General features: G+C 40.8%; 1 long non-coding RNA gene across 1 annotated transcript; it reads left to right on the top strand.

Annotated features, from left to right (window-relative positions):
• The first annotated feature begins 504 nt into the window (after positions 1–504).
• On the top strand, positions 505–10286 carry LOC110487414 (uncharacterized). The gene is made up of 3 exons (XR_005035728.2): positions 505–1044; positions 9208–9343; positions 9430–10286. It is a non-coding gene; the product is annotated as an uncharacterized LOC110487414 (long non-coding RNA).
• The last annotated feature ends 395 nt before the right edge of the window (positions 10287–10681 follow it).

Genomic DNA, 10681 nt, shown 5'->3' with positions numbered 1-10681 from the left:
GGATTCCTGTTCTGTGTAGGGGTTCCCCTCTCTCCTAGTATTTCTGTAATCTTTGATCCAGTTCAGTTCTGTGTAGGGGTTCCCCTCTCTCCTAGTATTTCTCTCCGCTGTCTTTCATCAAGTTCAATTCTGTGTAGGGGTACCCCTCTCTCCTAGTATTTCTGTCCACCATCTTTGCTGATGAAAGTCTAACAGTCACTATTGCAGCAGCAGCCTCCCCCGGTCCTAGTGCCGGCCCGGTAAGAAGTTTAAGATGTGATGGAACGGTTAACGAAAAAAAGAAATCACAGAAAAAATATATTGACTGGTGTTCATTTATTTAGGGGGGGCTAATTAATATTTTAGCACTAGCATCGTCTCTGATTCCTACCCTTTAACTTTTTGTCTGAAAATAAAATAAACATTTTACTCAACTGCGTTACCCACTCCAGTCAGCAGATGGCTGTGTGGGAATTTAAGGCAATGCTGCTGGTGTGACGTGTAATCTAGTGGACGGAACAATTCTTTCAGCAGCAGCAACAGTTCGTCAGACACCTCGGTAGCTTGCTAGACAAAATAGCCGAACCAATAAAGCGCTTTAGACGCTTTAGTGATTATTAGTTACTGTGTTTTAATCCCACTTCTGCCATCTAGTTAGTTATCCGATTTAATTTAATATTTACAGTGTTGTTATTAGTCAGCTAGCGGGCTGGTTAAGTTAGCATTAGCCTAGCTAGCTAACATCCCTGACCATGCGGTCACTAAGCTACTCTCCTTCTGCTTTAGAAGAGGAGGATATCACAGTGAAACAAGAAGTAGAGGGTGAGGCTGTTACTGTGAAAGAAGAGGAAGACGGCATTCAGAGTGAAAGAGGAGGAGGATGTTACAATAAAAGGAGAGGGGGATGCAGTTTATGGAGTGAAAGAGGAGGAGGGAGAGATGACTGTTACATCGATAAAGGAGGAGGAAACTGGATTTCTGGTCCCCGTTTCCTAAACGCATCTTAAGGCATCCAATGGTTCTAATGATGAATTTAGCCATAAGATGGTTCCCAGATTAACACTAGTAAGTACTGTCTTAAATACAGAGGCACAAACTCTGCAGTCGTTGAACTGATGCGTGGCGTTAAAGTGGAAATCTGCAATTGCTACATCCATATTTTGAATTTTGAATTATTTATTTTATAGCCATTGATTCTTTAAGAATATAAAGCATGCCTCATAATCTTAGGGCCGATTTCAAGTTTTCATATCAATTGGAAATCGTTATTTTTGGACACCAATTTGGACGATTTTTTATTGTTTTATTTTTTTTGCACCTTTATTTAATTTTTATTTAACTAGGCAAGTCAGTTAAGAACACATTCTTATTTTCAATGATGGCCTAGGAACTGTGGGTTAACTGCCTTGTTCAGGGGCAGAACGACAGATTTTCACTTTGTCAGCTCGGGGGATCCAATCTTGCAATCTTACAGTTAACTAGTCCAACGCTATAACAACCTGCCTCTCGTTGCACTCCACAAGGAGCCTGCCTGTTATGCGAATGCAGTCAGCCAATGTAAGTTGCTAGCTAGAATTAAACTTATCTTATAAAAAACAATCAATCAATCATAATCACTAGTTAACTACACATGGTTGATGATATTACTAGATATTATCTAGCGTGTCCCGCGTTGCATATAATCTGACTGAGCATACAGTATCTAAGTATCTGACAGAGCGGTGGTAGGCAGAAGCAGGCATGTAAACATTCATTCAAACAGCACTTTCGTAAGTTTTGCCAGTAGCTCTTCGTTGTGAGTCAAGCATTACGCTGTTTATGACTTCAAGCCTATCAACTCCCGAGATTAGACTGATGTAACTGATGTGAAATGGCTAGCTAGTTAGCGGGGTGCGCGCTAATAGCGTTTCAAACGTCACTTGCCCTGAGACTTGGAGTAGTTGTTCCCCTTGCTCTGCAACCTAAAACGTCTTACCTGGGAATATTGAAGACTCATGTTAAAAGGAACCAGCAGCTTTCATATGTTCTCATGTAGTGAGCAAGGAACTTAAACGTTAGCTTTCTAGTAATAGGGGTTGCAACAATTTCGGCAGATCATTTTAGAAAGAGAGGGTCCAGATTGTCTAGCCCAGCTGATTTGTAGGGGTCCAGATTTTGCATCTCTTTCAGAACATCAGCTATCTGGATTTGGGTAAAGGATAAATGGTGGGGTCTTTGGCGGGTTGCTGTGGGGAGTGCCGGGCAGTTGACCGGGGTAGGGGTAGCCATGTGGAAAGCATGGCCAGCCGTAGAGAAAAGCTTATTGAAATTCTCAATTATAGTGGATTTATCGGTGGTGACAGTGTTTCCTTGCCTCAGAGCAGCGGGCAGCTGGGAGGAGGTGCTCTTATTCTCCATGGACTTTACAGTGTCCCAGAACTTTTTTGAGTTAGTACTACAGGATGCAAATTTCTGTTTGAAAAAGCTTACCTTAGCTTTTCTAACTGCCTGTGAATATTTGTTCCTCCCTGAAAAGTTGCATATCAAGGGGGCTATTCGATGCTAATGCAGAACGCCACAGGATGTTTTTGTGCTGGTCAAGGGCAGAGAGGTCTGGAGTGAACCAAAGACTATATCTATTCCTAGTTCTAAATGTTTTGAGAGGGGCATGCTTATTTAAGATGGTGAGGAAGGCACTTTGAAAGAATAGCCAGGCATCATCTACTGACGGGATGAGGTCAATGTCATTCCAGGATACCCCGGCCAGGTTGATTAGAAAGGCCTGCTCGCAGAAGTGTTTCAGGGAGCTTTTGACAGTGATGAGGGGTGGTCGTTTGGTCGCAGACCCATTACGGATGCAGGCAATGAGGTAGTCATCGCTGAGTTCTTGATTGAAAACAGCATAGGTGTATTTGGAGGGCGAGTTAGTTAGGATGACATCTATGAGGGTGCCCGTGTTTACTGATTTGGGGTTGTACCTTTTAGGTTCATTGATAATTTGTGTGAGATTGAGGGCATCAAGCTTAGATTGTAGGATGGCCGGGGTGTTAAGCATGTCTCAGTTTAGGTCACCTAGTAGCACGAGCTCAGAAGATAGATGGGGGGCAATCAATTCACATATGGTATCGAGGGCACAGCTGGGGCAGAGGGAGGTCTATAGCAAGCGGCAACAGTGAGAGAGACTTGTTTCTGGAAAGGTGAATTTTTAGAAGTAGAAGCTCAAATTGTTTGGGTACAGACTTAGATAGCCTGCAGAGTTCTGTATTATTATCTTTGCAGTAGATTGCAACACCACCCCCTTTGGCAGTTCTATCTTGGCAGAAAACGTTATAGTTAACGATGGAGATTTCAGGGATTTTGGTGGTTTTCCTAAACCAGGATTCAGACACGGCTAAAACATATGGGTTGTCAGAGTGTGCTAAAGCAGTGAGTAAAACAAACTTATGGAGTAGGCTTCTAATGTTAAAACCTGTTATGGATGATGAGAATTTTCGCAGCTTTTTGTTAAAAATCGCACAACATTTCAAAGTCCTGCTACTCATGCCAGGAATATAGTATATGCATATGATAAGTATGTGTGGATAGAAAACACTCCGAAGTTTCTAAAACTGGTTAAATCAGGTCTGTGGCTATAACAGAACGTGTTTAGGAGTAAAAATCCCTGGTAAAACTGTTTACCAAAAACAAAACAAAAAATATTCGTCCGCCATTCAAGGAATTGTTTAAGACGAGAGAAAATATATGCGAACCCCCTGTAAACGCCTACAGCTTCCACACGATGTCACCATTTCTATCAATATCAGAATCATTTATCCCTGGTTACAACACGAATAGACCCCTCCCTTCTTCTGACGCACCACAGTATGTTGTGAAACTGAAAAAATGGACGATGTTTTCCAGACTTGCTGCTATCGAATACAGATCGCCCCGTGATCAATTTGATACATCATTAACTTTTATTAATACCTAAAGTTGGTTTAGAAACGTCGTTTGAAGTGATTTGTAAAAGTTTATAGGCGACTTTTGTAATTTTAAAAAGTGACGTTGCGTCTTGTAAATGGACTTTTTGCAGCATCAGACTGGCCTTCAGCAAATGACATTTTGGGTATACAATGACGGATTTAATCGGGAAAAAGACCCAATTGTGATGTTTATGGGACATATAGGAGTGCCAACAAAGAAGCTCGTCCAAGGTAATGAATGTTTTATATTTTATTTCTGCGTTTTGGGTAGCGCCGGCTACCGCAAAATCTGTTGTTTACGTGTCGTGCTGGTATTTTGGGGGGTGCATGCTATCAGATAATAGCTTCTCATGCTTTCGCCGAAAAGCATTTTACAAATCTGACTTGGTGGCTAGATTCACAACGAGTGTAGCTTTAATTCAGTACCTGGCATGTGTGTTTTAATGAAAGTTTGAGATTTAACGAGTACTAAGTAAAGTACTATAGGTGGCGCTCTGAAATTTCCGCTGAGCTATCCCTGTGCAGGGATCACCTCCATAAGAAGTATTAACATGTATGAAACCAAGGCTTTTACGTTTACAGAAGTCAACAAATGAGAGCACCTCGGGGTGGGAGTGGAGCTAAGCACTGCAGGACCTGGATTAACCTCCACATCACTAGAGGAACAGAGGAGAAGTAGGATAAGGGTACGGCTAAAGGCTATACGAACTGGCCGTCTAGCACGTTCGGAACAGAGAGTAAAAGGAGTAGGTTTCTGGGCACGATAGCATAGATTCAAGGCATAGTGTACAGACAAAGGTAAGGTAGGATGTGAGTACATTGGAGGTAGACCTAGGCATTGAGTAATGATGAGAGAGATGTAGTCTCTAGAGATGTTTAAACCAGGTGATGTCATCGCATATGTAGGAGGTGGAACAACATGGTTGGTTAAGGCATATTGAGCAGGGCTAGAGGCTCTACAGTGAAATAAGACAGTAATCACTAACCAGGACAGAAATGGATGAGGCATATAGATATTAGAGAGAGGCATGCGTAGCCAAGTGAACATATGGGTCCAGTGAGTGGTTGGGCTGATACGGCGATTCAGACAATTAGCAGGCCGATGCTAACAAGCTAACAGTTAGTAGGACGTGGTTAAACAAGCTAGCAGCTAGTAGACCGGGGCAAGCTAGCAGTTAGCAGGCCGGGGTAGAGCTGCTGTCTATGCTGTCTGACAAAAGGCTTAATGACTGCTGAATACCAACTATCAATTACTTAGATCATGTATTTTCAGGTAGAGATGCATCCTTGGGACGTCCCTAGCCCGTTGAAGTTGACATTTGAAATGGCTACGGTTCGTCTCGTTTGTCTGTTTGCTACGGTTGAGAGCCCTCAGCTGGCCACTTATGCAATGTAGTCGTTTACGCTCATTCTTCAACATAAAGGCGTGAAACTATGTCAAAATGCTGTAGACACCTTCGGGAATATGTAGAAAAATGAATCTGGTTGATATCCCTTTCAATGGCCATTAGGGGTGCATAGGAACACAACGGTTTCAAAACATGAGTCACTTCCTGATTGGATTTTTCTTAGGCTTTCGCCTTCAATGTCAGTTCTGTTATAATCACAGACAATGTTTTTTTTACAGTTTTGGAAACTTTACAGTGTTTTCTATCCAAAGCTGTCAATTATATGCATATTCTAGCATCTGGTCCTGAGAAATAGGCCGTTTACTTTGGGCACGTTATTTTTCCAGAAATGAAAATTGTGCCCCCTTAGCTTCAAGAGGTTAATTAATTAAATTGCTGGGAGTTTATACATGGAGTGTGTGACTTTATGTTGATAGTTTACAGTTTATTCTCCATTAGTCAGCACCTCCACACAAACAATTTTTCTGGGTGTGCGCCAGCTCATGTTTTTTAAGGGTAGGTAACAACACGCTGATCCTCAATGAAGGGGCCCCTCAGGGGTGCGTGCTCAGTCCCATTCTGTACTCCTTGTTCACTCATGACTGCATGGCCAGGCACGACTCCAACACCATCATTAAGTTTGCCGATGCCACAACAGTAGGTCTGATCACCAACAACTACGCGCCAGCCTATAAGGAGGAGGTGTGGTGCCAGGAAAACAACCTCTCCCTCAAAGTGATCAAGACAAAGGAGATGATTGTGGACTACAGGAAAAGGAAGACCGAGCATGCCCCCATTCTCATCGACAGGGCTGTAGTGTAGCAGGTTGAGAGCTTCAAGTTCCTTGGTGTCCACATCACTAACAAACTATCATGGTCCAAGCACCAAGACAGTCATGAAGAGGGCACGACAAAACATATTCCCCCTCAGGAGACTAAAAAGATTTAGCATGGGTCCTCAGATCCTCAAAAGGTTCTACAGCTGCACCATCGAGAGCATCCTGACTGGTTGCATCCCTGCCTGGTATGGCAACTTCTCTGCCTCTGACCACAAGGCACTACAGAGGGTAGTGCGTACAGCCCAGTACATCACTGGGGCCAAGCTTCCTGCCATCCAGGACCTCTATCATAGGCAGTGTCAGAGGAAGCCCCCCCCCTCCACTCTCTGTTATCATCTATGCATAGTCACTTTAATAACTCTACCTACATGTACATATGACCTCAATTACCTCCACTAAACGGTGCCCCCGCACATTGACTTTGTACCGGTACCCCCTGTATATAGTCTAGATATTTTTTTACTTCTGCTCTTTAATTACTTGTTCCTTTTATTTTCTATTCTTATGTGTACTTTTTTAAAACTGTATTGATTGTTGGTTAGGGGCTTGTAAGTAAGCATTTCACTGTAAGATAAAAATTTGATTTGAATTGTTAGACTCATAGTACAGAATGAATGACTGACTGCCCAGTTCAACATCAGTTCACCATCTCACCTCATACTGTATTGGAGCAGCAGCTGACTGCCCGGTTCACGTCTCACCTCATACTGTATTGGAGCTGCAGCAGCTGACTGCCCGGTTCAACGTCAGTTCACCGTCTCACCTCATACTGTATTGGAGAAGCAGCAGCTGACTTGATCGTTGATGCTAATCAGCATGTTTTGAATCTGAGAGTAATTAGAGCCGACTACAACTCTAAAAATGAAGGGTTCAACTGGAGTTGTTCTCAGATCCCCTAAGAACCGTAGGGTTCTTGGTCAATGAAAAACAGCCCCAAAAGGTTCTTCAAAGAACTTGTTAGAAGGTGGGTTCATCGAGGAACCTCCGTTGTTGCTGGACTTCTTCCGGGAACTTCGCAATTACAACTGAAAACGATGGTGACAAGTTTGGATGCGACAACAAGTTAAAAAGGTTAAGTTGTGTTGATGTTTGGCTCTGAATATGTCTCGACATAATTTAGAATGATAATTTAATAACATACTAATAATGAATAGCAAAGAAAATTATGGTTTTCTGTGAATATCTTCCATAACGTTACTATAGTTAATTACCGTAAATATTAGAAAGCCTGGTTTGACCGTCGGCGTTGTATGAGCTACAGTACAGTACCGTTATCTAGCTAGATAATGTTATGTCCTAACTAGGCAAAACTAGGTTTGGATTATTTCCCTCAACTATATTCTTTCCTATATATTGTATATTGTTTCCATAAAGCCAACATGGCGTTACACTTCATTAATGTAAGTTTCCAATCTAGAGCAGTTCTCACGTTTGTGATAATGAACTAGCTAACGTTGACTAACTAACTAACTAACTAACTAACGGTGAGCTGTCCAGATGAGATGTTACAACGAATCGTCAGTGGAGGTCTTCCTCTTTATATAGCCTGCTGCAGCATGCAATACTATTAACACACAAGGGGGCATAACGTTACATGTACAATACTATCCTATTTTGGAAACGTTAGATGTACAATACTATCCCATTTTGGAAACGTTACATGGACAATACTATCCCATTTTGGAAGCGTTACATGGACAATACTATCCCATTTTGGAAACGTTACATGGACAATTCTATCCCATTTTGGAAATGTGACATGTACAATACGATCCCATTTTGGAAACGTTACATGGACAATGCTATCCCATTTTGGAAGCGTTACATGGACAATACTATCCCATTTTGGAAGCGTTACATGTACAATACTATCCCATTTTGGAAGCGTTACATGGACAATGCTATCCCATTTTGGAAGCGTTACATGGACAATACTATCCCATTTTGGAAACGTTACATGTCCGCCCCTTTGTGGAGGGAAATTAATATCTTAGATGGTAGCTGTAGATTGGATTCAAATGCATAATGGTATTAATACAGAATCTCGACTACCTCTTTTGTATAAATGCCCTTTGGAATCCAAACACAGTATTGCCATGCAGCAAAATGTTGTGTATAATCTTTCAAGCCAGCCTAATAAAATATTGAACAATTTCTGTACACAGATATCTTGAAATGTGATATTAGGCCTGTATGGCAGTTTATTTATTTTACATTTTTTATTTCACCTCAATTTAACCAGGTCAGCTAGCTGAGAACAAGTTCTCATTTCCAACTGCGACCTGGCCAAGATAAAGCATAGCAGTTCGACACATACAACAACACAGAGTTACACATGGAATAAACAAAACATACAGTCAATAATACAGTACAAAAAAAGACAACAAAGTCTACATACAGTTAACGCAAATTAGGTCAAATAAGGGAGTTAAGGCAATAAATAGGCCATGGTGGCGAAGTAATTACAATATGGCAATTAAACACTGGAATGGTAGATGTGCAAAAGATGGATGTGCAAGTAGAGATACTGTGGTGCAAAAGGAGCAAAATAAATAAATACAGTATAGGAATGAGGTAGATAGATGGGCAGTATACAGATGGGCTATGAACATGTGCAGTGAGTGATCTGTGAGCTGCTCTGACAGCTGGTTCTTAAAGCTAGTGAGGGAGATGGGAATCTCCAGCTTCAGTGATTTTTGCAGTTTGTTCCAGTCAGTGGCAGCAGAGAACTGTTACTGTGTGGCAGTACTGTATTGGCTAGTGTTTTCTCCAATATGTTCTTCTATTTTGCATTACATTGTATGTTGATGCCATTTATCTTTCAATATTTATTTATTATATATATGTTTTAATGCGTGTAAGACTATTCTTTGACACATTTTCTAGTCCTTTGAAATTATGTTAGGACAGAACATGGACACAATGCAACTGGGATCAAGAAGAAGGATGTCAACCCATATGTTGTAGGACAGCTGCATTTGAAGTGTACATTTAACCTACATAGCAGTCAATATAAACTGAAATCTATTAGCATACAAATGTGTGCAAATTATCTTTTCAGATCTTCTCAGAAATGAATCAAGTCCATGGAATGGATATAGACAAAAAGATAAGACCTAGCAGAGGTAGAGAGGCGAGGCAGGGGTGAGGACATCATCCTGCTATTTTGACAGTCCTTGAAGGACAATACAGAAGAGGTATTTGCTCTTATTCCTTCCCTTTCTCTAATGTATTTTGTCATAGAATCAGCAAGTGTAGTAAGATCATTGCTTTACTTTACTAGGACTGGAGACCACAGCAGCGATTCTGCTCTTGCCCAACCTCTTCAATGAGGACCCGAGTGGCCTTTATGTCCGTGACAAGGTATGCCTATGCACCAATCATTTGTTTCTTCATAAACATAAGTGTGCATGCTTATATAAAACTACGGCTGAACATTTGTTCTGTTCTTTGTTAATTGTATGTGTATTAATCTTTTCTTACTTTTGTTGACAAACATACCTAATTGATTAGGTATGTTTGGAAATAGCATTGTGTGACTGTGATATGAGACTTGTGTGATTGAGTCTTAATCTTCACCGCTCTTCACTCCTTTACTGCACATTGGCGGAAATCCATTTCACCATGAGAGTGAAATCCCACTGGCCTTTGATGGGGAGAACATCCACGCCCTCGAGGACGTCCCCATGGGACTTGGGGCTCTGCTATGGCTGTATTTTTAATTTTCCCTTAAATTTCCCCAAAATGTCAGAAAAACACTTATGTTGTTAAGTTACTGTGTTCTGGGGAGAAGAGAAGTTGGGGTGAAGTTACCAGGGCCGGTCATACAGATGGCAAACTTCCTAACATAACTAAGTGGATACGATATACACACTGAAGCTGAAAAATCTGTATTTAGCATCAAGTCTACAATATTGTTAGTTTACCTATGATTCATTTTTAATGTATGTTGTTTTTATCGTACATCATTATTTTAGAATTTTTTTAAATGTCATGAAAAGCAGTTTACAAAGTAAATGTATTATTTATTATGGTCTGACATGTCTGCAGAAATGTTGCAATTTTGTTTTGTTTCGTAAATTGTTTTGTAAATATTAATTCACATTTGTGGTGCCATTAAACACACAATTATTTAAATCAATATTGTCAATTTTGTTACTATTATTATTAAAATATGTTTGTATAATGGAGGGAGGGTGGACAGGGAGTTTAAAAAATGAACCCCAAAAGGTTCTTAGAGGAACCATGATAAGGGCTTCTTCAAATAACTTATTGGGGTTCCTGTTGGGGATGAATCAGAATAGTTGGGTAACATCGATAAGATGTTTTATTTTCATTATATGCTTGTGAGTTACTTCTCATCAGAATGTATCTTGTTGTACTATAGTGGTGGCCATTTGCAGAGAATTCATTTATAGACACTGAATTGATCTGAGAGTCACAGGGTTGTGATGGAGCTCATAATAATTAAAGATGGACTTTATGATAACTCTGACTTGTGTGGTGGTTTGGTCTCATGATTTGGTAAATACAGG

The sequence above is a fragment of the Oncorhynchus mykiss genome, chromosome 13 (genome assembly GCF_057628025.1).
Source record: "Oncorhynchus mykiss isolate SJ-2025 chromosome 13, ASM5762802v1, whole genome shotgun sequence".
Lineage (NCBI taxonomy): Eukaryota > Metazoa > Chordata > Actinopteri > Salmoniformes > Salmonidae > Oncorhynchus > Oncorhynchus mykiss.
This window is presented reverse-complemented; position numbering and strand designations above follow the sequence as displayed.